The sequence below is a fragment of the Dermacentor andersoni genome, chromosome 7, assembly GCF_023375885.2.
Source record: "Dermacentor andersoni chromosome 7, qqDerAnde1_hic_scaffold, whole genome shotgun sequence".
NCBI classification, from domain to species: domain Eukaryota; kingdom Metazoa; phylum Arthropoda; class Arachnida; order Ixodida; family Ixodidae; genus Dermacentor; species Dermacentor andersoni.
This window is the reverse complement of record NC_092820.1, coordinates 153,651,640-153,678,969: the sequence shown is the minus strand read 5'-3', so window position 1 is coordinate 153,678,969 and position 27,330 is coordinate 153,651,640. Positions and strand designations below refer to the sequence as shown.

Sequence of the window (27,330 nt, the reverse complement as noted above, 5' to 3'; positions counted from 1 at the left end):
GACGGCGTCTGCTGTAGGCCTATAGTTAATCATTTATCGGTAAATGACTGCACTGTATTCCAAATAATCAAGAAATTAAACATGGCAATTTTCTAAAACGTTCACTGAGCCAACGGGGCCGAAATACGACAGAAAAAGATATCTGGAAAGTCGTGATGTCAGACTGCAAGACGTAGTGGCGCTAGAGTTCTGGAGCCAAGTTCAAAAATTTCTGTCGATAACCTTCCATTTTCTTGTCTAACAATCAATTAACTCCAAATTAAAAAAAAATGAGTTTCCAAAGAATGCTATATCAAATAAAATTAATTTAGTGTTTGTCTTTAGCATCCCTTCAAAAACAGGTAAAGCGTTAAGTCGGTTTTCTGCGTCAGTATTTACCGTTACGCCAACGAATAACAGTCGCCGAGACTATATGGGAACCTTTTCTGTGTATAAGTACGCACGAATTTCATCCCGTTGAAACATAATGAACATTGATTGATTGATTTCGTCATCAGGTCACATGGCGAAGAAGAAAAAGAAAGAACTTACACAACTATCGCGGTGTTCGAACGTGCTCAAGCGGCAACGTGACAACGCCTGTCACGTCCATAAGTCCTCCGTCTGGCGCTCTTTCTTCGCCATTATATGCGAAAATGCAGCTATCACTTTTGCACGTATGCGCAGGAAGCACGCAAAGCTAAACTCTTTATCTCGCACCTTATCGCACCACGAGAAGATTGCGCAACCATCTTTCGTAACGTCTCGTCGTACGCAGTGACCGTTCGCGCGATGCGCGTGCGCAATCTAGGCGATTCAAGCTGTTAGTGCAAAGAATAGCTTATCGTTCGCCATAAAGATATGTTTGCTTCATGCATAGCATTCGCTGAACTTCACTTTGTCCTAGTTGGTATTTACTGCATATCATACTGACCGCAAATAAAGACGAGGACAGACGGGATTCTGGGGACAAGCCATGACCAGACTGCACGTGAACTGATGGAGACTTATCACATAAAAAATAAAGGCCAAGACTGTGTTAGCGAAACGTCCATTAGGTTGTTTCAATCGGAAATAGATTTTTTTTTGATAATTGGTTGCCACGCTAAGCTGATGTGTATTCTTGTTTGCTACGATCTGCGCATGTTCTATTTGCCTATATATGCCCATGGGCTGCTGTGAATAAAACAGCTGAAAGTTACCGCCCGTGCGTTTTCTGTGTTCTCTCCCTCTGTCCCCGTTTTTATTTGCGGTCAATATGATATGCATTCGCTGATGTCGTGCTGCTGCTGTGGGGAGGACAAACGCTTCGAAATACAAGTCAACTCCGCTTTCCCTATTCAAACACAGGTATTTGAACAGAGTGTTCCAGTATTGGTGAGTTAGAGTTGTACACTCTATGGACAGTTTAGCTCCTTTTATTTTTAGTTTTGCAATTCTTCCACAACTGAAAGAAACATCGACGGCCCAAATAAAAGAATCTGCTGCCAACATTAGCTTGATTCAAACTTTTTTCATGTGGAAGCATTATAAGCCCCACATCGCGAAAATACGCGGCGGTGGCGTGACCAAGTTTTTAAACCACCTTGGGCGGGACCACAACGTGGTAATAAAAATGGCCGACGGCGCAAAGAGTAAATACACGTTTTAGAAATAGTTTATTTCAACAAAATACGATATGAACGCAGAGTCAAAATTTAATTCAATTGAAATGCTCGTATTGACGTCAAATTCCTCAATGTCATGCACGACCCGCGCTCCGTGTCTTCCTTATATGCAAACGCTGACGTAACACTTGACGGTGTGCGGGCCACCGTCGTCATGGTTGTCGTTTCCTGTCACATACGTGACAGGAAACAACAACAACACTCTTGACGCCGAATCATGACTGCAAAATGAGCTGTACCACGACCATCATGTCTCAAAAGGAACGCCGTGCGAGTTTACAACGTGCACGACGACATGCGCATCGATACGTAAGCGAAAATATTTCACCAAAGCGACTACAACACTTTCGCGTTCCCCAACGTGAGCGGTCTTAAGTGTCTCTGCCGAATTTCTGTATGTTAAATGAAAGAGAGAAAAAATAAACTCGTTAAAGTGGGTGCTGTGGCTGCTGAGAAAAACGATTCATCCACTCCCACGTATTTGCTTTAGTGAGCAGGGCTTCTGCGTGACAGACGGAAGTCGCCAACTTCAAGTCCGTGGGCCGCAAAGAGAGGATTGCGCATTTCCAGTGTCGTCGTCCTCGTTCCAGTACACAAAGGAAAGCGCTCTGCACCACGCCCGAAAAGTTTGACGACCGCGTCCCCTTGTGGAAAAACAGAATTCTTGGACCCTGGACACAGCCGACGTTAGCCCGAGTTGGTCTAAAAGCTCCATATAGTGTGCTTTATGAAACCACCGGGACCGAATGGAAATACCATAGTCGCTGTCACTTGCCCTCCTTGTGAATATGCGGACAGGTTATCTTCGTCTATTCTTTTCTCCTCATCTTGTCTACACCCTTTCCTTATCCTCTAGCGCAGAGTACATTTCTTTTTCTCTCCCTGTACGTTTCTGAAATCGCACACAATTGGATCCCACTTGTGGTACGGTAAGCGCTTCGAGTGCCCCTTATCTATAGTGCGCGACGCTTGGCTATCGGCTCTTTTTCGTGCAAAAATAAATGAAAAGGCTGAATGATGCAAGTCAGAGGACAAAAAGAAAAAGAAAAGGCGGGACATGTTACCAAGGCTTTTCTTTTCTATTCCTTAGTGACGTCACGATCATGCCGAATGCAATCGTACGCCGCCCTGAAGTGCGCGTGCCACCTCATGGTGACGTCGCAGATCTTTGTAGCGTCTTCCCTGGTCTATAGATAGCTGTTTACCGTATTCCAAGCGAACCGAAAACTAAAGCTGCGGAGTTCCGAGAACTTTTCCTGCGCCAAACCAACCCGCATTGGATTGGATTGGATGCATTGGAAACCATGATTCGTACTGATTTCGTATTCTTTCGTATACAAACGCAAACCCTTTTTCTTGAAATGCTAAGTGAATGAAAACATAGTTCTGCAAAAAAAAAAAAAAGTTCTGCAAGTCTAAATTGCACAATATATATGCACAATATATATGCACAATAATATGCACAATAATATGCACAATAAAGATTGCATTTTATTATAGTATAAATTGATTCAGTATTGCTGCTTAGTATCCCGATGATGGATGAATACGTTTTTCATAGAGACGAATGCTTTTGAGGGGGAAGGACAAAGGAAAGCACGATAAAAGGTGATGCAAGCGCGCACACACAATGGTGTTCACTGAGCACATAAAGGCCAACTGCAATTCTCACTTCAACTAAATTTGCTATAAATTAGCAGTATATACCACCAAAGCAACATTGGGAAAGCGACACGGTTGGTAAGTGCACAGTTTTCTTGTTAGCAGCCTTCAAACAACACTTAAGAGGAAGCTTTAGCTCGGGTGCTCCTACCTAAATACATGTAATAGGAGAATTCGTTTTTCTCGGCAACAACTGCACCAAATTGGACGAGATTTGCTACATTTAAAAGAAAAACTTAAAATCTAGTGAGTGTTGGTTTCAAATGCTTGACTTAGGTCTCAATTGTTTTACTAAAAGTCGCAAAAATTGAACATTTTCAGGAACCTAAACTATTAAGTTTGCAGCGCTGTAACTCGGCAATGGAAAATGATGTCACAATTATTAAAATTGCATGTAATAGCACATCTAAAGCGAACAAAATGAATATGTCACACATGAATCTGAAAAAAATTAGTAATAAGTAAATAAAGCTTTTGCGGAACCCTTGTACGGAATTTAACAAATTCACATAAAATATAAAATTACATCAAATTTGTCCGCTTTCAATGATATAATGGATGCCGTTTACAGAACCGCGATATCTGTAATTGATGCAGAGCTATTAACTTATAAAATTCGTGCTCCTATCTTTCTCGAACTTCCATATTTTTGAAGATCTTCTTAACGAAATTCAGGCTCTTAATCAAAATTCTGCTTCCAACAGCCACTAGAATGTGACTTTCTCTCTCAAATACAACAAATTTCATTAAAATCGGTCCAGGGGTTATTTCAAAAAAACGTTTTTGCGTTTTACATGTATTTGAATAGGCATTTGAATAGGTATTTGAATAGAAAAATTTCGTTGCCCATGACATTTAATGGCGGTCGCACAGCCCAGTCATCTAAATATAATTAAGATTGCGATTTCCTCCGCTCTAGCGTGCATAGAAAAAAAAAGTAACGATGGCTAAAGTTACGATGGCTATAAAGGATATGCAGTGACGTCATCGAAGCCGCCACATTCCCGTAGACCTAGCACGGCGAGAAGCCACGCGTTATCTCGATTCGCTTCGCCGGCACAGCGGAAGCTGTGAACCAGTATGGCGCGCCCATGTATGCATGCTTGTACACTAAGAAAATTTTGCACCCTTTGGGGTGTATATCTGCCACACAACGATAACCGTCATCTGCATTGATGCGTTTCCTTTCTTTAACGCTGCGAGCCCGGTACTTTCCAGTAACGAATGGCATGCGCGTTATCAGCATGACATAGCATTCCCGACAGGAAAGTAGCGGGCGCGGTGCTTTCAAGAAAGGAAACGCATCAAGGCAGATGACGATTATTGTAGTGTGGCAGATATACACCCCAAAGGGTGCAAACGTTTTTTTAGAGTGTATGAATCCTGCGCGTTTCATTGCTCTTCAAGTGAGCCTCGCGAAGGTTCGTTGCGGCTGTAGACAAGCGCACTTTTACTCACACCATTCGGCAGGATAATTTTCGGCGCGTCTCCACTTTCTGTAACTGCAATACCTGTACCGATAACTGCTTCTTATCGCAGTCACACAATGCGCCGACGACGTTTTCGTCACCTGACCGAATAAAAAGGACCGCGACGCAATCTGTGGACGGCGTATCCGCTTGGGGCTTTATTTAATGCGATATACGCTCTTATCGCTCGTGCATACCTCGGACCACGATGCCCTTTTGTTATCCGCAGGTGGTGGCGCTGTTTACGATTCCCAGCCGTTATCGCTGTCAGGAGACCCCACTTGTGGTGCGGTAAGTATTTCGAGTGCACTTGACCTATAGTACTGCGCGAAGCTCCGCTATCTGGCTCTCTCTCTCTCTCTGCTGGAAAAATAAATGAAGCTGGCTGACGCAACTCAAAGAGGACGAAAAAGGTAGAGGTAGGTCAAGTGACTTGGGTTCTTTTTTTTTTTTTCTCCTGAGTGAATATCGCGTTCGATAGTTGTCAGATAATCTTGTGGTGAACAGGTACGTTTCGTATGTGTTCGGAATTGAATTCTGCGGTTTTCCGTGCCAAACCACGATTTGATTATGAGGCGCGCCCTACTGGGGGACTCTTGATTGATTTTGACCACCAGGGGATCTTAACATGCCCCGATGCAAAGCACACGGGCGTTATTGCATTTCACACCCCATCGAAATGAGGCCGCCGCGGCCGGCATTTGATCTCGCGACCTCGTGCTTAGCAGCGCAACATCATATCCGCTAAACCACCACGGCGGGTCACGTGTGTTCTCATATGATCATACTAGATTATCGGATATGTGGTGCATGTGTCAAGTGAGATCGTTTCATAGGCCTACAATCGCTCGCTCAGAAGCACCTGCACTTCTTTTTCTTTTCCAGGAACAAGAGATTACGAATACGCATTGTGGTGTCCGTGGCCAAGTCACAAAATCAACACATCAAATTGCAATTCGTAAACGGCTTTTCTTATTTAGAGAATACAAGCGTGTCGACACGGCGTTGTGGTCAAGCATGCAAACGTCACAAACACGTCAAAGTGCCTACGTGCAACGGCAATTTTCATTTGGATAATACAAAGGTTTACACGTTGTGGTCACATGCAAGAGAGATTCAAAGAAACATTCAGTTGTACACATATTGCTTAAATGATTTGTCGAAACAGTGCGCAGCGCGTTTAAACAGGAAGCCTTACTTCGATGCCAATTAAGTACGATTTCCCTATTCAGATACTCAGAAACATAAAATGCGCGAGAAATCGTAACAAATGAATTAAAATGAATTTCCCTGCGCATTTTCCCATCAAATGATAAAGTTTGCCACGCTTGAGACAGCCAAGTTTCGCCGACTGTTGGAAGCGAAATTTTCATTTACGGTCTAAAGCCATCAAATTTCAATTAAACTGAATCACGATACGCACACCTCCTAGCCAAAAACATACACAGCAATTCCGTAAACTTTATCAGGGCGTATAAAGCGTCAATGCTCAGCTCAAGTGAAACAGATCGTTTAGGCGTCAGTTTTTCTGAAGTAGCATCTACAGATTATTCGTATATTTTTGAGAGGTATATAATAGATCAAATTCTTCCGATTTGGAATTCTCTTCGTGTGGTTTGCAGTCTTTATTGCGCATACTTTTAGAGAAACGTAAACGTGAAGCTCAGTTTCTTTTCTACAGCGATAGCTCTCGAGGACTCCCTCCCGTGCTTTGTTTGATGTCCGCCGGTGCCGCCTTTGAAATCAAAAATTTTTTGCGACAATTCCAACTTACAACCAACAGATTGGTTGTGCAGGAATGCACCTCTCCGCCACTCCTCCGATGCTACACGATAGTGTAGCATCGGAGTTCATCAGCGCAGAAAGCAGTTCGAGCGCTTTTTCACTACCTGAAGGCAACAGACTTGAGTGCCCAACTATAGACATCCTACACTTAAGTTCTCTCTCTCTATCTCTCTCTTTCACTCCCCATTCCTCTCCCCACGTGTAGGGTAGCAAACTGGACTCAGTCTGGTTAACCTCCCTACCTTTCCTTCTTCCCTTCTCTCTCTCTTTCTCTACACTATAGTGGAGAATAACGATCCTGGAGAGTGCGATCACACCAGCAGCTGCCATGATTGGCTAACGCCCGCTCAACATCTGTGCACGGGATGGAGCAGGCGTCTTCTTGGTGTTATTCCAGCACGTAACTTTCCCAGTTGCGGAAGCGGTCCTAAATAACGTAAGATACTTAATCAGCCTGTTTGCGTTGAAACTGATAACCAAGTATATATCTACATGTACTACACTTTTTTCGATGAGGTGAGCGCCGGAAAGTACACAACGCACGCGTAGGCGCCGTCTCTATAACGCTTAGAAGCCAGGTGGGTTCCCGACAGTCCGGGGGAGAGATTACGGCGACGCCCAGGGAGCTGTCATTGCAAAGATTTATCATACGTTGCCGCACCCACATGTCGGCCTTCGGGAACGTCAACAACAGTAGATCTCGACAACGCTAGGCGAGTTGGTCGCGTATCGTAACAGCACTTTTTATTCATCTCTGTCCCTTTTCTACACACAATCGCGCGCTACGCACTACCGCCGTTACGAACACTACATCGCACGGCTTTCGCTAATCATATAGGCGAGGTCATCCTGTGGCAGGACATTTTCCTCCGTGCCGGGCCGACGCGCCCAGCTTGAAGGAAAGAAAAACGAAAAACATAAAAATAAACGGGACAGCTTGTTGACGGAAGCGAAGCCACACAGGGCGCAACATGCAGTCATTAAAGGCGGGCGGTCGCAGAAGGTCGCGGTCTCTAATCGACTACGACGTACAGAGGGCGGGGATAACCGACTTTGAAGTGGAAGCTTTTTAAGTATATGGAGGACGGCTCAGATTTCCTTGTTCAAGCACTCCAGAACGCATAAACGCTCTCGAAAGAAGTACACAAGGCCAACAGGTAATGCGCACGAATCGTTCACTTCCAGATATCAACATATCACAAGCGCCATAACCAACAGCCTTCATCACATCTGCCGGGTTGGCTCGGCTTTCTGCGCTGTCCATCATTAGGTGGCCGGTTCGGTTTCCGAGCCAGCGCAGCCGTATTCTGAGGGAAGCGGAGTGGCAAAAAAAAAAAAAAGAACATTCTCGTATCGTGCTTCGGGCTTACTTATAAAAAAAAGTACCCTTAAGCAGACCACATTAATCTGGGACGCCCCATTCACTAAGCGACTCTCATACGTATAGAACACGAGTTGATTCGGAAGCCTGCAGCCTCAGAGCTCATCAGCCCAGATAAGCCACACGGGCTCTTCTCAACACCACCACTCCAAGGTGTTGTGTTGGCATCTTCCAAATGTCTACGCGAGAAGGATACATACTCGAGTGCTTCGCTGTAGACACGGGTCGCATCGTCTATAGTGCCTGCGATTGGTCTAGACTCATACCTTATCTCTTTCACTCTCTTTCAGTCCATTCCCCTTCCCACAAGTACGGTTGCAAAGTGAAGAAAGTAACAGGGACACTAAAGGCAAATATTATGTCAAGCTAAAGTGATAGATTAGTGTTCGAGAACCTCTAAGGCGTCAATATTATCGCGAACAGCGCCTTAATACTCGAGAAGTTGAGGTAAATGCAGGACACGGTTAGAGACGCCTCCGGGACATTCAAGCACTTGCCCGATGACGAAAGCACTCCTTAGTTAAATTTTCTCACTAGTACTCAACCACTCGCTGCAAAAAAAAAAAAAAGAAAGCGTCCTAGTATTGTACTATAAGATGAAATAAAATGCTACTCGTTCAGTTCCATTTCACCTTTAGAAAAAATAACTCATTCAAATTGCCCTTGACAGCGACGCTGGCGGTCGAAAGGTTTCGTTTTCGTTCGACTCTGCACCGCCCACGCTTTCGCGTTTCATTAGTTTCGTTGTCGCGCAGTGCTGCGCCGGCTTTGCTAACTTGCGGAACTCGCGCAAACTGCAAGTAGCAGATAATTCAACGTCCATGTGATCTCGCGTTATGCCCGAACGGTCAACGCCACTTGACTAAAAAGCAGCTGCAGCGGCGAATCCACCGCTCTGTCGCTCTGTCTCGATCTGCGCCATATCGCCGTCTGTCGGGCGCCGTTTTATTCACCGACGGGAGCAAAGGGTGTATGCAACGTCACCACTCCCCTGGTTGGGTGGCGGGAGATTTGAATTTCGAAAAAAGTATTCGGACACTTCAGGTGCAATTTTCTCGCGAACTAAGTCTTTTCTTGACACGAAACAAGCTTTGCGAGGATTCTGGAATGGTATTTAAACAGTCCTCGTCGACTTAGTATTTGCCTTTAGCATCCCTTTAACCTTTAGCGTGAGTTTCCTTCTTTTTTCCTCTCTCTGTCTCTCTCTTATATCCCATAATCAAGACAATTTAGGCCCCATCGCCACGCTTCAAAGGGTTTAAAGAGGAAGCCTGGCACTTTAGGTGACGTATAATTCCTAGAGGAGGGAGCAAGGTGGGAGAGGAAAAGAGGTGGTAGAAGAGAAAGAGAGAGAGATAGAGAGACGACACGTTGCAGCCCAAGTGCAGACGCGAGGCCAAAGCACGAGCAATTCTGGCACGGCGCCGCCACGTCGATTGCTCCATGTTTCTCTCTCTCTCTCTCTCCACGCTTTTGAAGTCTCGCCCTGGCGCCTCCCTTTGTTTGTTTTCCCGGCCTTCAGAGCGACACTTAGCGTTTGCGGGGGAAGTGGGGGGTGGGGGCAATGGTTGGGAAACACGTTACGACGCCTCTGCAGCGGGTGTACGAGCGAGCAGTGGAGCGTGGCTTCGTGCACAACAGTGTGGCCGTTGAGCAAACAACAGTCGATGGATGCACCGGTAACTACAGCGCCGGCACTCGCGGCGTTAGCTTGTCAGCGTGAAGGCCGACTTTGCCCGCCTGTGAACTTACGTGACGAGATGCCTCTACCTTGGTCGATAGGTGCGTTAATTGTACCGAACGAGTAACTACTGTCGTGGTTGGTTGCGGTACTACTACTACTGCTATTACTACTACTACGACCATTGCTAGAGCTGTAACTTCCAATTTAAGACTGCAACTGTATACTACTAGCGCTGTTGCTGTTAATACTAAAAATGCTGCTCCTGCTACGACTACTACAGTCTGTATACTTCTATATGCAACTATACAACAACTAATGCTGCTGCTACTACTGCTATTACTACTGCTACTATACTGCTGGAAAACTAACATCCAATATACTGCACGGTACAAACTGCGTATAATATGCAGTTCATATTTGAAGACCAAAACAGTTCGCGCAATTAACCAAAATCTTTAGGTTTTAGCAGACAAAATTCAAGCGCGTTGCTTCCACACGCCGTCACTTAATTGCACCTACCATGACGTTGCAAGGAGACACAGAGAAGTGACATTTCTTAACCTTTTCCCGCCTGATGTCTGCATGTGTCTGCACTTATCTAAGTAGATTCACAATATACAATGCTTTTTTTCGCAATGTGCACTTGAATGTCAACCTGGTGATAAGAAAGGCGTCGCGAATCCGTACTCACCCGATACTGACAAGCTCAGTACGCGAGCACTTGCAGTGAATGGATCACACTGATAAAACCCTATTGTGCGTGCAGCTGTACTTAACTCTCGGAAGAGCTGTCGAGCCGCAATTGCTCAGCGATGATGACGCAGCGGTGGATGTTTTCAGTATCGGTAACTGCATCGCGTAGGAAGTCATGACTGTGCTTGGTGGCATACGTCAACACCATTTGCGTCATATTTCTACCGTGGAACGATGCCCTCTCCTAAATCATTGCGCGCGCGCACGCACACACACACACACACACACACACACACACACACACACACACACACACACACACACACACACACACACACACATAGGAAAAGTTCGGTAGGTCCATCGCATAGGTAGTTGAAGAAACGAAGGTATATATATATATATATATATATATATATATGTTTACCGGTTTAACATTTCGGCCGTGGCACAGCCTTCGTCAGAATGAACAAAAACCGTGCCACGGCCGAAATGTTAAAACGGTAAACATGCAATTTTCATAAGTGTGCCTCCTTCGTTTCTTCACACACACATATATATATATATATATATATATATATATATATATATATATATATATATATATATATATATATACCGCTGAGTCTGGGAGAAATATGCGTAGAACTGGTTAAAAAGGGCATTATGAAAATGAGAAATACAAACAAAGATAATATGCTGAATAAAGGTTCAGCATTTCAGTAAGATTTATCACATGCATAGAGAAAAAAAAAAAGAAAGCAGATTATCGTTTAGTTCGTGAGGAAGCGGCATAGGAAGAAGTACGGATCGGTAATTGCAACAAGAGAGCAAGCGAATAATGTACGGGCTTTCAAATATACGTACAATATGCAAAAATATCAGTATCGCAAGTTTTAAACGAAGCCGGAGGAAAAATTCGCGATGCGAGAAATTTAGCTTTGAAGTTTGGCAAGAAAGCAAGAGTTTAGAAAAAAAAAAGAAGAAACAAAACGATTACGAAAGTCGGCAGGAGAAACATAGCTGCCAACGGCTGGTACACCACGCTCCCCGTCTGCAATATTTACCTCCGTTACCCAGTGAATGCGCAATGATCAGCCTCGTGCATGAGTGCCGACAGCCATGCCCATGATTGCAGGCACGTGCCCACATTTCAAAGTCCTTGCGGCGCTTGCAAGTTCTCATACATGACTGGTTTGGTCAGGCTTGGGAGCTATATAAGAGATCACGATCGCGGCGATTTTCCGGATACGTCCCACGAATTCGGAGAGAGAGGCACAGCAGAACGAAGGCCAAGGTAAGAAATGAGCCGTTTAGAAATAGTGGGGCCCAAGCAACTTCGCGTATAGCCCCTCAAGCGTACGCAATAGTGCATTCGTACGATCGAAGAAATCCTTAATTTTCGTGCTGTATATACGGCGAATCGCGTGACTACACGTCACGGATTGCTGTTGCAATTATCTGGCTCGACCAGGACGCGCACGGACGTAAAATGAAGAGCTTTTACCTATAATGTACGAGATACTATTTTTCGTATGCCGATTCTGAAACGCGTGAAACGATCTTTTCTTTTTTTTTTTTCATCGCTCTCCCATACGTCCCGATAAAGGAGGCCCATTACTTTTACGCGTTATACGCGCAGCTGGGGCCATTCATTCCCCACCGTAACGAGTGTCTCCATCGTTAGGCGCGGCTTAACATCGGCAGACGTAGTGATTACCGCACCGTGGCCCTCGAACCAGGATGCAACACATACGTCTGACAACTATTACAAAAGAAACTTCTGAAAAACAAGGGTGCGACTTGCACCCAAGGGGTGCGCGCTGCCATCCGCTTATTTATGGCACGCGGGGAGCGTTTCGTTCCTGAGCGCCATCACAAAAGAAAGAAGCCGCGGAGTCGCCCGAATGATAGCAATGTAATAGAATATTACACGAAATAAGGCTGTGGTAGTCTTCGGAGCAGACTGAATTGCAGTAAACATTCGCTTACTAACTACAGGCACGCGTGGTATCAAGCGCCGAGGCACACACATGAACAGAGTTCACTATATCACCACGAACATTCGCACTCACAACGCTGGCGTGTTGAGCGTCATCGGCAGCAGGGAGCGCTGGTGCTTGCCCCGGAGCGAACGTTCCGCGCTGCCGCTCCCTTTACCGTTCCTCTGCGTCGCGCCTCTGAAACGCAGCGGATCACGTGACCTCCTACACGCGGCGCGCGCGGGATGACAAACGGCATCAAGGCACCTGCTTTCTCGGGTATGCCATACTGTCGCCGTCACGCTTGCAGCCTGAATGTCCAACGAGCCTGAACGTAGAAAAAAGCGGTACGTCCGATAGTCAACATTCAGACTCGTTGGACATTCCGTTTCGGTTGCACCTATTAAGTCTCGGTTGGACATATATTCCATGTTGGTTGGACATTTCGTCTGCCCGGTCATGTGACCCGCCGGACTTTCCGTCTTGCTGGACATTCCATCACCTTCGACATGCAAGCTTTAAATCTTCGTCACACTTGCATAATACAGCCTCTGGTGCCCCTGGGTTTTTCTCTGGTGCCCCTTTAAAAAAAGGATATAGCACTGTAGAATACTGCACCTTGCTAAGTTGCGCTGTGCAACGAGCACGCCATTTATGAGGGCGAAGATATACGTGCAGCAAACGCTATGCAGGATTCATAAAAGTGAAGAGAGACCCATCAAACAGGCGCTTTTATACGTTCCGCCCGATATGCAGGAGACGCGGTCCGCGGTTGCGCGACTCTCATAACGGCTGACCTCACGCCTCTCGAGACACCGCTCCACAGTGGAGAGAGTCCGCAGCAGCAAAAGTGCAAGTGTGCGTGTGTGTGTGTGGGGGGGGGGTTCTGTTATAAGGCTTGGCACGGCCACTATCTTTGCGGCTCGAGAGTCTCTGATTGCCGTTTTGATTCGTTGTGCGCGTAACCTTGACGCACGTGGCGCGGCAACACCAAACAAAGCTCATGTTTCTGACGCGCGCGGCGGATGCTGCAACGCAACACGAGAGCACGTTGTCGCACAGTCTCAATCCGTCATTACGAGCCGACTCCTTATCACAGTCGTCATCAGCCCATTTCATTTCCGTAGTGTCAGGTTCTTTTGGGAAACGCGCGCTAAAGCCATCCTGGGTGTTGTCTTGGTGTTTCCAACGGATGACAAGACCCATTGCCAAGAAAACGCACACGAAAAATCAACACACACACACACACACACACACACACACACACACACACACACACACACACACACACACACACACACACACACACACACACACACACGGCAGTAAACATTCACTATTAACAAAACATTGTACAGTTAAATGGGAAAAAGCTTCTACAAGTGCAAACATGCAAAAATTAAACGATATCGCAATGAGCCTAGCAGAAAACACGTACAGTTCACTAGGTATCAGTACGAGGTGTTCAACGGCGAGTACTGGTGAGTGACCTAAGGCCGCAGGCCACTGCTCGTACTTGCCGTTATGCCTTGAACGTTGTATACCGCTTCTGTCGCTGTGGCCTCTGAGAAGTCACTCGCTTGCTTGCCGTGCCCCTACGTCGTGGCTGGGTGGAAGTCCTGCGGGTATCGGTCCAAGAAGCCTACCGATACTGCACCTCCGCAACTGCTGCCGTCTCGCCTCCCCTGGGTCTATGGCAGCCAGCGAACAGTAGCCATCCGCTACCAAGAGAAGACCCCGCCGTCGGAAACAATACCGCCGACTGGGTGGGCGCTTCGGAGACTGTGGACCATGTGTCCGGTTTGTTCCTGTACCGAATACGCCTTGACTTCTTCGGGCGCTCCCTCTCTTTTTATCCTTCTTTCTACAACGTCCTTCCGCTTCTCTCTCTGGACCCCGTGGTGCGCGCTGATTGGTGCTCTAAGTTTCCCTTCTTTTTTTGCTCCGACATGGCCATTCGCGTCGAGGCATGCCGCTCATCTTCGTAATCCTTCAAAGCACTTCAGCTGTCTGCCGGGTCGCATCCACTGTGCACATTAGTGTCCACTGCAGCACGAAGGTCTCTCCCGGCGATATTCTACTGCCCCTGCCTTGCATATTAAGCTCCCTTCATCCTTTCCTCGCAAATTACGGAATTTCATCACCTAGTTCCCTGCCGTTTGCCACTGCGCACTTTCCTTCCTTTCGTATCAATATTCGGTAATTGTAACATACCACCGCCTAAATTAACCTCCCTGCCTTTCCCACCCCATCTCTCTCTCTCTCTCTCTCTCTCTCTAAATTCTGGAGTTTGACGTGTCAGAGATATGATCTGATTATGAGTCGCGCTGTAATATTGAACTCTGCATTGTTGTCGACCTCGCGGGAACGGCTCCCTAACGTGCACCTAAATCTAAGTATACTAGCGTTTTGTTCGCATTTGGCCCCATTAGTAATGCGGCCGCCGCGGCCACGGGACCGCACCCACGCCCTCGAGCTCATCGGCGCAAAGCCACAGCCACTAAGCTAGCGCTGCGGCCACGTAGGCCACCGCTTACCCGCTCCAAGCATTACATGGCCTGTCCAACGCCATTTCCTTCCTGTTAGTATAAACTAGAATATTGGCTATTCACCGTTTGCTCTCCGATCCCCACCGCTGTCTTCCTGTCGATTAGAGGTCTACAGCACAGGCAAACATATAGCCAATATTTTAATATGTACCGTATGACGGCCGCCGCTGCAGCTCAATCGTTCACCATTCCACGCCCGATACTGAAGATGCGAGTTCGGCCGCGACCTGTAGCAAATAGTCGCTTCATCCACTTTCAATTACCTTTCCTTTAGTATTTCTATAATTGAATTGAAGGGAACAGATAATGAATGAACGATTTAAACCTTTCAGTTTCCGCTTAACCAAAATAGACGATACCATCAAGTCAGAGTTAGCAGCGTGAAAAGTACAAAGACGCGGCGTTTTGTTCGAAGCCGTCGTAGAAGTGTCAAAGAAGATTAAATGGAACGCGTAAATGCGCGAAGAGCTAGATGGAATCGTGTTCACGATCGATCAACTTCAAGGGTTTCATTCATCAGCGCGTGTTAAATGGATAATTAAGCCAGCTGGGGCGCATTGTGAGGACGTTGTCGCTCCGGTAAGCGTTGGTGCTGAACTCTACCTCACGCATAAGGTGTTAGTGACTCCCCCACACGCTTCTTGCACGTAAAACGGATCACATTTAGCCTCAATTCGTTGGCACGACGCGTTGCGTATGTTTACACGTCTGAATAAAGTCGAAGTGTGAAGATTGCGAAACAATATATTTTAATTTGATAACTTTACTAATTTGGTTAAATAACATTTTGTTGCCTAAACGAAGAAATATGACTGTGGGACGTTCGCTGTCGATTTCGCCTTAAATTCACTATGGAATACCTTACTGGCTAACCTTAAAATAATATTCTGCCATTAGCTCACTTAAATTCGAGTTGTGCGCTTTATAGCACTGTATGTAAACCCAATTTAGTATATATTTTTGTGTAGTATTCGTATGCGGCTTTTTTGTTATTATGTTTATAAGCTCACATTTCTATCATGCCTGTAAGAATTTGCCCTTTGATGGAACGATTTTGAGTTTTGTGTTTGTAAGTATTAGCACGAGGCCTCGCCCTTAAAGTGTTTTGACTTCAGACCTACTTCTGTATATAGTTCTCACTCAAATGTACTTGTGCTATATACAATAAATAAATTGAATTGAATTGACACTACATTTGTCTCGCAATGCTGGTCCTGGGGTCGACATTATCGCGACGTCATGACAAAGAACAACTTGCGATGTTGTGCAGCAATGAAGGCTACAGGTATATGATGGCGTTGCTCATATGAAAACAAAAAACACGAGTGCTGGACTCGTTTTTCCGAGCTGTAAAGGCGTTGCCACTTTTCCCGCTGTAGCACGTGCACATATCGGTGCACAAACCAGCGGCGCCGGTGCGTTGTCAGGAGTTGCAGGAAGTGACATGCAGATAAGGAGTCACCGCGACATGCACCGACAGCCGTTATCTGTTAGTAGATCAGTCGAGTACCGGAAATCCGTGCCTGACTAGAAGCTACACAGATCGCCCCCTCCTCTCTCCTTCCGCCGTCAGCCACTCCCTTTCCTGCTGCTCAGTAGGAAGCCTGTGAAAACACTCAAACTGCCCTTCACTGGACGTGACCTTGGCTTTGGTGTGCTGGCCTTCCTATTCCGGAGCACAATGTCACATTCGGACATACTGACACGTGTACTGATCTTCATCGGGCGACCACGTTTGGCCGCCTAACAAATGTTATCGCGCAGCACAGGACGCGCCTGCATGTAAAAGAAGTTTCTGGAATGTTATCGATGGCTCCGTACACTGTCTTTCACCGCAACTTGTGTAATCTGATTTCATGTATGCGCGACGCGAATAGTGTAGAACTTTGTGGAAGACACGCGGGTCCCATCGGTTAATCTGGAACATTCGACGACTGCTGTATAAAAGCCGACGCGCTTGACCCGCTGATCAGATTTTTCGACGATCGCCGACTGTGTTCGCCGCTCTCGTTGTGCTATAAGTGTAGCCTGTTTTGTGGGCACAGGTTCGCCCAATAAAATCTAGTTTTGCCTTTCACAGTATTGCTACTGTGTTCTTAACGTCACCACCACTTGACAATACTGTCGAATTCCGCCATCTTGTCGGTTCTGATTGGCCGACTGGGCGGCTACACCGTCTGTGATTGGCTCAAAACACCAACAAGGCGGAATTCCTTGTGTGTTCAGAGGAATAGCACCCGTGTCCGCCACTAAAATGAAGCGCCAGTCGTACTAAAGGGGGGGGGGGGGGGAAGCATGCTTTAAGTGTCCGCCTAGAGAACATTTATATTTCACCTGCTGCTGAAATTCTGATTGGCTGGGCTGGTGTACGCCGCCAGCCAATCAGCATTTCAGCAGCAGACAAAATGAACATGTCCACTAGGTGGACGCTTACAAACATCCCCCCGCCCAACCTAAAAAAATATATATACCTGTTCGATCGGTAAGTGCATGCCCTTGTCAACGGAGATGGGAAATTGCGAGTTCAACCTCCGTTAATGGATGCGTCACGAGGTTAAACATTTAATTCTCAGGTTTAACCTCCCGAAAATGCAGTGTATTTGAAGGATGCCGTATAGTGGAGGACACCGGGTCAATTCTGACACCCTGCGTTTCTTTAACGTGCTCCTAAATCTAAGTACACGGGTGTTCTTTTTTTCCTTTGGCCCCCATGGTAATGCGGCAGCCGAGGTCGGAAGAACACACACGAGGCTTCACCAACGAACTATCGCTTGCGTTGTGAAATTTGTGCCCAACTCTCAGGTGGCAGCTTTGGCAGTGGGTGTGTATAGTGAGGCGTCGGGTTGTGCATGTCGAGCGAGCGATTCCCGAGGATGACTTATTTGATTAAGAATAAGGGCACCAGCTTAGATTACCATGTGCACGGGACTTCTCACCTTCTCTACTACCGAATCTTTTCACTCGTTAATTCTACTCAAAATAAAACGAAACTTCGAGTGTGCACGTGTTATGTGCGAGTCCGAAGGTCGTTCTAGCCCCCGCCAGTATGTTTGCTTTTTTCCGCAGTTCTGCCATGCATGAGTCTTTATAAACCGACTCTCGCTCAACTTCCTGCACTTCGGCAATTACCATAGGCGATTCGGACCGTAATTATGCAAACGCACGCGCGTCGCGGTCACATAGCTGCAATACATCCCCCAACAGCGGCCTCGAAGCACGAGTAACCATATGCCTTAAGGCATCGATAACCGTGCTCGGATCATTCCATACACGAGGTTCAATGAGTCACGCACACTCGGAAGACGATCCGCGAGTAACGTGACGACAGACGCGCCATGCGTGGAACTTGACCAATGTCTCGCGGCATACAATTTCGTTTTTTTTGTTTGTTTTTTTATACGTTGGTCGGAGACACACGTATGCATCCGAACGAACATTCGTTACAACCGCTATTGTGTCACCCAGCGTCTCAACACGGAGTGTTGGGTCGTGTACGCGATTTAACGCTTAGCTTGAGTAAACTATCGAGCACGCTGTGCTGAAAGCACTCGAAAGAGTGATTTGTCCGGCGAAGTCGGAGCGCGCGTTTTTCTTCCAGTTCAAAACACAAGACAAGCTCACACCTTTGTTGGAATAGGCATGTGCGCTTATTACTGATTTAGCTTCAGCGCAGTACCCAAGGTGCAGCAAACTTGGAACAGCGGCGACCGGCAATTGCCACACACTGCCTTTAGATCGCGCTTGCTCCTTCAGCGAATTTGCTGTTGCCGATTTCGCATGCTCTGGAAGTATACTTAATAAACTTGCGATTCCAGCCCGACGACGCCTGCCTGGGGGCTCACATTAGTCTCTGCCCAAACGAAGCGTCATTTATGAAATGCGATCTGTCATTGGCTGTCGTCTTCCTGCCTGAGATTTATTATTAGATACGAAAGAATTCGTACACGCCTGTGACACCACGATCGCCAAAATAAATCATGCAATAAAAAATGCATGACCACAATCAACTCCGTAGTATTCTGCCACCTTTCAAGTAAACCTATAGTTGTTTGTGCGATAACACTACGGCTATGGAATGCTCATTCGCACATGTGCCTCGATGCCACGTCATTTGTACTGCTTCCACGATTGCACGGTCGCTGTTGCCTCCCGTCTTCGCATTGATGGAATCGAGCTGTGCAGGAGAGGCAAGTTTTGTAGAAATCAGACTTGTACACGTTTCAGAAAAAGAAGCAGCCGATTACAATTACCTCATTAAAAAAAATGTAACTGATTACAGTTACTGATTACTGCCCCGCAATAGTACTTCATGAATTCCTCATGAGTTATCGATTACTTGTACGTTACTTTCTTCCGAACATATTATAACATTGCCCAGATACCGCAAGTAGGACGAGCTGGCCTGGCACGTTCAGTGCTTCCACTACAGCCCTTCCAACATTGCTTATCACTACTAAGACATACTTTTCGAAAACTTCATTGGTCGCCTTCCCTCGTTTTTGTCGTGAAGACATCAGCAGCAACATCTTGCGCACGAGACTCGTTACTCAGCACCCGGGTCCTCCTCTGTCATGCGCAACGCTTCATTGTTGCTGCGACTTGAAGAAGACGCTTCCCGGATGGGCCAATGAGAAACTCTAAATATTGTCTCTAGACGACATACTGCCCTTGACATCGTAAGTGGTCATCGCTATATCGAGACATACCAGCACCGGTTCAAATCGTCGGCTAACAGCTGGCAGAACGTTGACAAAGGGAAATACATATTGAGCCTGTCGGGTTTACCCATGTGAACACGCGCATTCTGGAGATATATGCTTCAGAAGAACTTCAGTTTGGCCTAGTTGGCGTTTACTGCATATCAAATTGACCGCGAACAAAGACGGGGACAGCGGAAGAGAACACAAAAACGACACGGGCGGTATGTCGAGACCATGCGACACGGCTGTCCCTCTCGCGAGAACGCCGTGTCGCATGGTCTCGGACGCTCTATACTGCAGTCCCCGTAAAACCCAAGTTTTCAAGGCTGCGTCATCTGTTACAGCTTGTCTCGTCAATAAAGTAACTAATTACGTGTAATTGGTTACCGAAAAAAATGTAATGAAATTACAGTGATCGTTACCGAGTGAAAAAGATGCAGTCGTTAAATTACAAAATTGACAAGAAATGTAACAGTCTAAAAGTAAGTAATTACAGGTAATTCATTACGTACAAGTCCGGTAGAAGCGATCTTGCTCTATATCTCTCTCCTAGAGCCCCCCCTCCCCCCCCCCCCCCATCGTCCCTCGATCTTTCAATGCATAATGGTTTAGTTTGTCATTCGTAATTTGTTGCAATGTATTTTCCCATGTCCTGCAACAGTTTCCATGTGGGGGCCAGCACCATCTATGAAATACATAAAAATAAATAAATAAATTTCGCAGAATCACCGCCCGCCTCGTTGGCTCAGTGGCTCCGGCTTTCAATGGTGCCGAGCGCGAGGTCGTGGGTTCGATCCCCTGCCGCAGCGGTCGCACTCCGAGCGGGGCGGAATGAAAAGATATGCTCGCGTACTTGGAATTTAGGGGCACGTTAAAGGTCACTATACGGGTGACTGGAATTAATTCGGATCACCACCGCCGCGGCGACTCACGGCCCGCGAATTGCTTTGGAACGTGTAACCCCATAATTTCATTTGCACAATCGCTTAACTTAAAAAGTTTGGATGACAGCTCGAGCGTCCGGCCGGGATTACAGTTAGTCAAACGCCGCAATACAAGCTGACAAAAAGAAAAGAAAAAAAAAAAGCCAGGACGCTTCGGCTCTCGTGGCGGAGTCATGCATGGCTCTATAGTATGGGAGTCCAAATGTATTCATTTATTTGATGTGGTCGGCGTCCCTTTCTAGTTTATGATAAATCGCTGCCAAATAAATACGACGAGCGTCAATGACCATAACGTAACTCCTCCATGGAATGCTGTGAACGCCGCAAGCTGCACATGTGAAGCAGTAGGTAGGCTGCAGTCATTTCTTTTCGACTCTTCTTTTTTTTTCTTTCTTTTTTTTTTTACGGTGCAGAATTTTCTCGCCCACCCCCGCCGTGGTTGCTCAGTGGCTATGGTGTTGGGCTGCTGAGCACGAGGTCGCGGGACCAAATCCCGGCCACGGCGGCCGCATTTCGATGGGGGCGAAATGCGACAACACCCGTGGTACTTAGATTTAGGTGCACGGTAAAGAACCCCAGCTGGTCGAAATCTCCGGAGTCCTCCACTACGACGTACTTCATAATCAGAAAGTGGTTTTGGCACGTAAAACCCCGTATATATATATTTTTTTTAATTTTCTCACCCGTTCTTGTTCGTTGCTTTGTTTAGCTTCGTCATCGCCCCGTTTCCAGCCCTCCCGACGAGAAAAAAAAAAAAAAAGAAAAAGCAGAGGGTCCGTGCCAGGAACTCGTGAAAGTTGGCAGCGGAAAGCCCGAAACGATCCATCACGCGCGTGCCCAAGCCACCCGTCGCACACGGGGTGTACACAGGCGCATCTGCAGGCTGGCTTTGCCGGATCCCGTTATACGCCTACACTGGTTCGTACACACTGGAGCTGCCACGCTATCAGGACCGTGCCACGTAGTCTGTGCCTTTTTCGAAACGCGGAAGTATACAGCCCATATGCGCAGCTGCAGCAGCAGCCAACCAGTCACTGAACTACACAGGCGGAAGCAATCATTGTTTAGTTTGGTGGTGGTGACGATGATATTGTTGCAACTTGGCGTGTGTTTTCGACGTACGCGCACCTTTTACCGCCTCATCTGACGATCCTTCCGAGTTCGGAATATATCGTTACTAACACGTGCTCCTTCCTATCTTCCTGCCACTCGGCTACTTATAAGTACGCTCTACACCTTGGAATAAACGTTCGTTTTGTTCTATTGACTACGCTGATGCTTCACTGGTCTGGCAGAGCACGCCATGACTATGCTACAGATATTCGGGGTTTTGTGGCGCAAGGGTTAATGGTGGCCAAAGAGCGCCAATGAGTGGTATGATGTAGTCGATTTAAAAAAAAAATTAAATTAGGAGTTTTTACTTGCCAGAACCACGATCTGATTATGAGGCATGCTGTAGTGGGAGACTCCGGAAGTTTGTACCACCTGGGGTTGTTTAATGTGCACGGGTGTTTCGCATTTGTTTCGCAATGCTTCGCAATATAAGTACACGGGTGTTTTCGCATTTCGCCCCCAACGAAATGCGGCCGCCTTGGCCGGGATTCGAGCCCGTGCTTAGCAGCTCAACACGATAGCCACTGAGCAACGACGGCGGTTGATGTAATCGATTGTGTGATTAAAGACAAAAGGCATGGACGTAACATGGCTGTACGGAGGCTTAAACGCAGTCGCTGTAGTGTTAGGTGAAATATATAGCAAGTTTTGAAATATTGACAATGACTGATGCGTGCTGTGATCATACAATGTATGTTACAAAGCGATGTTATACTAAATTGTGCCAAATTGTTTCTTTACTTGGAAAGCGAAATTAGTTATATGGAAAACGTTTTCGTTATATAGTAATCTGTGCTGTGAATGCGCGTTCGCGTGTTGCTTGCTAACATATTGGGCTCTGACACACACACACGTGTACGTGGCAGGATATATACGCTTGATTTATGCGATTATATTTTTATATGTACTTTTTCCCTGCGCTTGGTGCGAGTAGAAAACAGCCCCACAGTACTGGTTCAAGGACGTCGCCCCTCCCACAAAGCCAACACAGTCAAATAAATGTTCGTTTTTCCTGACAATTTCTACAGTGGAATACAGACGTAAGCAGACGACATTGGGTAGCGCAGAGAATTCACGTACAATAATACTATGGGCTTTCGTTAGTGGGCGCAGATATACTCTGCAGACACGACAAGAAGTCGCTTCTGTACCTACTAATGACGTGGTTTATCGTGTTCGTTTTTCGTTGATGTTATCCGAAATATGAACAAGCCATTAAAGTTGACGCTCCCTTACAGCGAAAGCATTCCAACTCGCGTACGCTTTCGTTGGCTGCAATGACCGGCTAACCCCGAAACTATACAGCTACATATCATTCAACGATCCCCTAATTGTCCCGAATTCTTGTCACGCACGCAGCCTTATTAGAGTTACGTATTATCTGTGCACTGATGTCTGCAGCACTAATTTAAATCTGTGCAATCAAGCCTGCCCCACTCGTAACCTACAGCAGCTCTTCGCAAGGAAACACGCCAGTATAGTCAATGTGGCTGAATCGCAAAGTCATGCAGCGGCATTCCCGGTCAACCCGCACTTCCAACGTGGAAGGAATTCGGCTTTGACACTTGAACCACTCGAACATTGCGGTCACGCACAAGCGAGATGCTGTCTCGGTCGACTCTCTTGACTGCAGAATCCCGGTTGAACTTGGGCAGATAGTGTGTACACACACTACGCACACGTTGGTGTCTTGTCTGCTGGGATAAGATTAGGTCTGTACACGTCCACCCCGGTGGTGCTTACAGTTGAGCGAGTGGTCACCGAAAGATACCACGCGAAATAGCAACGAGCACTACGTGTGAACCGAATACAGTTGTGTGAAAGGCTGGCAATACGCAGGTCGTATAACATAATTCGGGCACCTGTGCCCCACCCTCAACGCACACGCGCACAACATGTAACAAATAAACAAGAATCACTCATCAGTGAAAAAGAAAGATCGCCATCTAAGACACCTTGAATGGGAAAACAAAGAAATGGAATCCAAGAAACGACCGTAACGGTCACCATCAACGATTTAGAAAGAAGCTGTTTGTCCGGCTCTTTAATTCTGAGTTTAAGAGAACCAGCGTTCTAGCACCGCATGCCAAAAATAAATAAAATGAAGGTCGCTTAGCCCAGCGAAAGATTTTGCGCGCCTAACGCAGCTTGAAGGAAAAGGCAAAGAACAACGGTATCGACAGAAACCACAAAAGAGGTCAACATCACGGAGTAAACGGTAGGAAGAAACTTCTTGACAGGGGGGGCATCTGACTTTGTAAGCCAACCGGGACTGGTAACGTTGTACTCACCGATGCTGCTCCGTTGCTCTCGCTCGACGATCGCAAAAGTGCGCAGTTCGGCGTGCTCCCGGCTCGGAAGCGGTCCTTCCGTCCGCGTCGCAGACGGTCGCGCGCGTGCACGTGTGTTCAGCTTTTCGCCGAGCTAGCAGACGTACGCCACCGTCGCGGCCCACGTGACAGCGGCCGGGCGTGACTCGCCGTCCAAACGTTGGCCCTCAGCCTCCGCTGCCGCCTACGAACCCTTCGCCTCAGCGGCCGCAGCTGCTGTTGTTGTAGTAGGAGAGGAGGACGCGCTGACAGCCTTTGGCTGCGGCGCTGGCGATACGACGCACAACGCCCCCGTAATGTTAGCGATGCCAGACGCCAGCGTGACCGTTTAGGAAGAGGGAAAGGGGAGAGGGAAGCTGTTGCTCTATGATGAGCAACACGCGGTTTTGCTTGTTTTCCCGCTTTATTTTCCGCGTTTTGCTGACACAGCGCAACAGTTGGAGAATCCCGCAGAATGGTTCCGGCGGGAATCTTCTGGCCCTGCTTTGTTCGGCGGTTGATTACAAAACGCCAACGAGTGTTCGGGTGACCACGTGGCGCCGCCATGCGGGTGAAAGACGAAGTGCTTGCTGGTCACGTGACGAACGTCGTTGTTCGCGGTTTATTTGAAGGAACGCCGGGGGAATCGGGACTGTTGTGCCTTGTTTTCAAACAATGGGCGCGTCAGGTCACCGCGCTCAAGTATTTAACTCGAGCGCGCTCGAGTTAATTACCACGCTCTCGAGTGTACTCGGGTGCGACGCCTTTGGAGCGTAGTTTAGCGGCGATTTTAGACGACTGCGTCTGGGAAGACCAACGCGTCAATTGCCGAGTGTTCTGTCCATTCCGCATTTCGCTATCGCATTTCACGCGCTTTGTGAACGTGGCACCGTTGACAAGCTGTTGCAGTACTTGATCGACGATGACGAGCTCGAGGTACTCGCCGAACGGTGACGGAGGCCGCAACACAGCGGTTTGCGTTTTGTAATGCAAGCTGTTCGTGCTGCTATCAGAGATAGTGCACAAGACGAATTCTTTGTTCTTTTCTTTTTTTTTTCCTCACGGTATGCCGACTGCAGTAATTCATTGCACATCGCAGGAGAACTGTAGAGGCTTTCGATTCGAGGCATTCATAATTACGTAGCCAAGGAATAAGGTGGCGAACCAAAGAATGCCAGTGTTTGGCTACGTACCAGGGCGTTTGGCAAGCAGAAATTGTGCAGTCATTTCTCCGTTTCGCGCGAAAGAAGAGTGCTAATGCGAAACCAAACAGCGCGCGCAACGCGCCAACTGCACCTTGAAAGGGTGAAAGTACAAGGAGGGCGGGAACACGTTACCTTGCCGGAAGCCCATAGCAGGCGCGAACTCCCGCGCACATCTTCCAGGCTGGAGCGCGTAGAGCGCGCTCTACCGATTACAGCACGCTCAAGCTCCTTAATGCGCCCAATGAGATGCTACTGATGCTAATAACTGGGCAATGTTTCACTTGCGGTGTAGAGGCGGATCGGTATTGAATTGATGAGCTTTTCGCAGAAATCCTAATGTTTGGGCCAATTTGGAGATGCCCGCCTCCTAAATGCGGTACATACGGTATCGCAACGGATAAGTTATGTGCACACGCGTTCTTCCCACGACGCTACAAGAGCTATGGCCGCTCTCTACATACCAACATGAAGGGTACTTGCGATATCGGGAGGGGCGCCACAAATAAAGCATATACCTGTCCGACTCTCTCGCGAACTTTTTCTGCATTCGTTATTTGTTGATTTTTTCCTGACGTCTTGCAATGAGCCTGCGTGAGGGTGCTGCTTTCTTGTGCGGAATAGAGTTGCTGTATACGCTACCAAAGGTAGTAAGTTAGTAAATGTAAATCTAGTGCGGAAAGGACCTTCAATTTTGTAGCGCAATAGAAAGCCTACCACTCTAAATGTCTAAACTTGCGATGATTTCTCTGGAAAGCGAGTAGAAATATTTAAAACAAAATTTTCTGTGTCTTCTTAAAACTTTGTACGGACGCCGACAACACCGATTACTGGGCTCGATGGCAATCTCAGAGGCCATACATCAACGCACCCTTCCGTTCACCGTGACTACGTTCGTTTGCACAAGTCGGCGTTACTTTTCAGCAAGCGCTAGATGCGAAAAGAAATTAAAATAAAACTCGCTCTCTCACGCAAAGCAAACTTAGCATAAGCACATAAAATATAATTTCAGGCTGTACAATATTGTATCTAAGCAATAAAAGTCTCGCTGCCGGCTTCTTGATTACGTGGTGGTCCACAGATTGGTTGCAGTGTTTCACCGTTGAACGACGCCACATGTCATTATTTTACCCACCTTCAGAGCCAAATTAAAAATTGCATTAATTCTTTGTCTGAGACAAGCATGCTTGTTTCCGTCAATATGACACACAGTCTTCTCATTCCTACTATAATTTGAAGACATGTTCCGAATGGTAGACCGTCCCTTTAAGGTCCCTAGAGACCTTAGTGCGGATGAGAAGGTAATCACGTGGTACTACTATTCAGGTATCCTGGGCCATCTTTTACAGCTAGAAGAATTTGGCACGCTAATTGTAACTTGCTAAAAATAACTTAGTTCATTTATTATTATAATTCTCGAGAACTTCCTAATTGACACCTCGTCAATGGCACGGTGGCTGGCAAGTTACCATAACAATTGTAATTAACCACTTTAATGTTGCCAGCAAAAACTTGCTGGTGAATTCTGAACCGGACTGTGAAAGATATTTTGATTGCGTAAGGTTATCCATCGTTTCTTTTTTTAACATCCCGTGCATGTCAGTTGGGACACCAGGCATACGTTTATCGTCTCTCAAAAAAAAAAAAAAAAAAAAAAGGAAAGTGACAGGCCATGAATCAAGTGCAACGAACAACACAATCGGTTCGATGTTCCATATTGTGAACTGCAGGTTCGCAGTCGACGCATCATGTTTTCACTCGAATCGAAATTGAACCGGTGCGAAACGACAGCCCCTTCAAACCGAACAGAGCCATTCTGATTTTTTCTATATATGATGTTTAGGAGATGTAGGCGCCTTTAATTGCCCTCGGCTGCTCTTCTTAACCTAGATATAGCAAAAATGAAGTCCACAGGTATGGGAACATAAAAAAAAATATTCACTCAAAGCCAATTCGTATAAGTAAGACAAACACCGCTTAATCGAAGAATCGAGTCACATAAATAAGTGAAACAGACTCAGGCTTAAAGTCCAGTCACACAACTACACTATGGTCAGGGCACAAAAGAAAACGCAGAATATCACAGGCAGGCACATGAAGTCAGGTGCAGAATCGTACAGACAGGTCAAATAAGAAACGCTGTTTACAACTGATGTTAAATACTGAATGTTTTCCAAGAATATCACTCGCTCCCAGAAATCTCCAGAGCGC

The 27,330-nt window shown here is 46.8% G+C and overlaps 1 protein-coding gene across 2 annotated transcripts in view; it reads right to left on the bottom strand.

The window, feature by feature from the left end:
- The window catches only part of LOC126533551 (fatty acid CoA ligase Acsl3-like), a 47,691-nt gene extending 23,594 nt beyond the window's left edge, over positions 1 to 24,097 (bottom strand). Inside the window, exon 1 of one of the 2 annotated variants that reach the window (XM_050180714.3) lies at positions 23,900 to 24,097. The gene's annotated coding sequence lies outside the window, so the exon portion shown is untranslated. Of the gene's footprint in view, positions 1 to 13,822; positions 14,101 to 23,899 lie in introns of those variants that run through there. The other variant, XM_072289368.1, reaches the window with a different exon arrangement.
- Positions 24,098 to 27,330: the final 3,233 nt, after the last annotated feature.